The 3,842-nt window shown below is 39.0% G+C and overlaps 1 non-coding gene across 1 annotated transcript; it reads right to left on the reverse strand.

The window, feature by feature from the left end:
• Positions 1-272: 272 nt before the first annotated feature.
• On the reverse strand, positions 273-379 carry LOC127077789 (small nucleolar RNA R71). Its single transcript, XR_007787561.1, has one exon. It is a non-coding gene; the product is annotated as a small nucleolar RNA R71 (small nucleolar RNA).
• Positions 380-3,842: the final 3,463 nt, after the last annotated feature.

The raw sequence follows: 3,842 nt of genomic DNA on the forward strand, positions 1-3,842 counted from the left end.
AACCTTTGCTGTTGCAGGCAGTGCAACAGAATCAATTTTCTGGAAATCCTACCGAGGATCCAAACCTTCATTTATCCGTATTTGTCCAATATGCTGACACTGTTAAAGCTAATGGTGTCACTTCAGAGGCAATTCGACTTCGTCTCTTTCCTTTCTCGTTAAGAGATAAAGCTAGAAGATGGCTTCAGTCTCTTCCTTCCAACTCAGTCACCACATGGAATGAGTTGAAGAAAGTCTTTCTTGCCCGATATTTTCCTCCAAGCAAAACAACTATGTTGAGAGCCCAGATAAATGGATTTAAGCAAAAAGATAATGAATCTCTTTTCGAAGCATGGGAAAGATACAAGGACATGATGAGACTTTTCCCACACCATGGTTTAGAGGATTGGTTAGTAATTCACACCTTCTACAATGGTCTCTTGTACAACACAAGGTTAACAATAGACGCCGCCGCCGGTGGTGCGCTTATGGATAAACCTTACACCGACGCTTATCAACTTATCGAGAGCATGACCTAAAATCATTATCAGTGGGGAAGCGACCGAACAGTGGTAGAAAAACCTCAAACAAAAGGTGGCATGTACGAGATAAGTAGCCTTGATCATGTTAATGCAAAAGTGGATGCTCTTGCCCAGAAAATTGAAATGTTAAATGTATCACCTCCAGCCACCGTGGTTGCCGTAACTCAAAATTGCGAGGTCTGTAGAATTCAAGGTCACACTCCTACAGATTGTCAACTCCTAACAGGAATTAAAACAGAACAGGTGAACTATGCTCAAGGAAATCCTTACTCGAATACCTATAACTCAAACTGGAAGAACCATCCTAATTTCTCGTATAAAAGTAACAACGCTTTATACGCACCAGGTCAAGCTCTAGCTGTACCACCTGGATATCAAAAGCCGACCCCATCTACACCTAACAATGACGTTCCTAGGAAATCCAACTTGGAAATCATGATGGAGAACTTCATAGCTTCTCAACAGCAAACCAATAAAGAGTTCTTAAACCAGAATGTACACACTAGCGAACAGATTAAACAACTAGCAAGTAAAGTAGATGCCCTGGCTACCCATAACAAAATGCTTGAAACACAAATCTCGCAAGTAGCTCAACAACAAGCGTCTACTGCTGCCCCAACTGGTACATTTCCTGGACAACCACAACCTAATCCGAAAGGCCACGCTTATGCAATTATATTACGAAGTGGTACAGAGGTAGAAGGACCATCTGACCCAAGGATTGAGAACCAAAACTCTAAAAAGTCAACTGAGGAAGAAGGTAAACCTAAGGAAAAGGAAGAGTGTAATAAGGAAACCGTAGAAAAAAAAGAACCTTATGTACCTTCACCGCCTTACAAACCACCTATCCCTTATCCTCAAAGGCTAATTAAAACCAAAAACGCGGGCCAATTTAAAAAATTTGTTGACCTACTGAAACAATTAAACATCACAATTCCTTTTACAGAAGCTATTACACAAATGCCCTCATATGCTAAGTTCTTAAAAGAAATTTTATCTAATAAAAAGAAACTTGAAGATAACGAAACCGTTACACTCACTGCTGAGTGTAGCGCAATAATCTAAAATATGCCTCCTAAACTTAAAGATCCTGGTAGTTTTTCTATACCCTGTCATATAGGAAAATTTGTCATAGACAAAGCTTTATGCGATTTAGGAGCCGGTATCAGTGTTATGCCCTTGTCCATATGCAAGAAACTTGAAATGGGAGAATTAAGACCAACTAAAATGTCTGTGCAATTAGCAGATCGTTCCGTTAAATATCCCGTAGGAATTCTTGAAAACGTTCCCGTGCGCATAGGTCAATTCTACATTCCCACCGATTTTATAATTATGGACATAAGAGAAGATGAAGTTACCCCCATTATATTGGGAAGACCCTTCTTAGCAACTGTCGGTGCTATCATAGACGTAAAACGAGAACGACTCACTTTCGAAGTAGGAGAAGAGAAAATTGAGTTTATTCTTTCCCAATTTTTGAAAGCACCTGCGATAGAAGACACATGTTACTTCATGGATATCATCGATGAATGCATAAAAGAAACAGAATTCGAAAATGACGATTTGTCCGACTATCGTATAGAAGACAGACTGAACCAATGTTTAGCAATAACATCAGATCCTACGCAATGCCTTAAGAAACCAACCCTCGACCTGAAAACACTTCCCAAAAATCTGAGATATGAATTCCTAGACTTAGAACTTGAACGACCAGTAATAGTCAATGCAGACCTAGGAAAACTTGAAACCGAAAAACTCCTACATATCATAAGAAAATATCCAACCGCATTAGGATACAACATCACCGATCTTAAAGGGATAAGTCCTTCTATTTGTATGCACCGCATCATGCTAGAAGAAGACTGTAAGACTTCTAGGGAACATCAGAGGAGACTAAACCCGATCATGAGTGAGGTAGTGAAGAAGGAAGTAACGAAGTTATTAGAGGCAGGTATCATATATCCTATATCCGATAGCAAATGGGTTAGTCCTGTACACATAGTACCAAAGAAAGGAGGTATAACAATGATCGAAAATGAAAAAGGAGAAACTATAACCAAACGAATTGAATCGGGATGGAGAATGTGCATTGATTATAGAAAGCTAAACAAAGCAACCTGAAAAGATCATTTTCCTTTACCATTCATAGACCAGATGTTAGAACGACTAGCCAAGCATTCTCATTTCTGCTATCTGGACGGTTACTCAGGTTTCTTTCAAATACCAATTCATCCTGATGACCAAGAAAATACAACGTTCACATGTCCTTTTGGTACCTTCGCTTATCGACGAATGTCGTTTGGCTTGTGCAATGCTCCTGCAACTTTCCAAAGGTGCATGATGGCAATATTCGCCGATTTTCTCGAAAACATCATGGAAGTCTTTATGGATGACTTTTCCGTATGCGGGAAAAGTTTCGAAGAATGTCTCGAAAACCTAGAAAGAGTTCTAGAACGATGTGTAAAAGTAAACCTAGTACTTAATTGGGAAAAATGTCACTTTATGGTACAAGAAGGAATTGTTTTAGGACACATCATATCAAATAGAGGAATTGAAGTAGACAAAGCCAAAATAGAAGTAATCGAAAACCTTCAACCTCCGAAAACTGTGAGGGAAATACGAAGCTTCTTAGGACATGCCGGTTTTTACCGACGATTCATTAAAGATTTCTCTAAAATAACTAAACCTTTAACCGAATTATTAATGAAAGACGCTGAATTCATCTTCGACAATAAATGTTTAGAAGCATTTCAAACACTTAAACAAGCATTGATCTCCGCGCCCATAATGCAGACCCCGGATTGGAATGAACCTTTCGAAATAATGTGTGACGCAAGTGACTACGCCGTAGGCGCTGTTCTAGGACAACGAAAGGATAAAAAACTTTACGTCATATATTATGCGAGTAGAACTCTAGATGTAGCGCAAATGAATTACGCCACGACCGAGAAAGAACTTTTAGCAGTAGTATTTGCACTAGATAAATTTCGTTCCTACTTGGTCGGAGCTAAAATAATCATTTACACTAATCACGCTGCCATTAAGTACCTCTTAACAAAAAAGGACGCTAAACCTAGACTCCTAAGGTGGATCTTGTTGCTACAAGAATTTGATTTGGAAATCAAAGATAAAAAAGGAACTAAAAACGTAGTAGCATATCACCTCTCTAGACTCGAAAACCTGGAACCGGAAAGAACATCGATCAACGATGATTTCTCGTACGATAAACTTATAACTAATTTGGAAGAAAATAGAGCTGACAAACAGGTAGAGACCACCTTGGTTGTATGCGTTACACCATGATACGCTGACTTTGTCAAT

This window comes from Lathyrus oleraceus, chromosome 4 (assembly GCF_024323335.1).
Source record: "Lathyrus oleraceus cultivar Zhongwan6 chromosome 4, CAAS_Psat_ZW6_1.0, whole genome shotgun sequence".
NCBI lineage: Eukaryota > Viridiplantae > Streptophyta > Magnoliopsida > Fabales > Fabaceae > Lathyrus > Lathyrus oleraceus.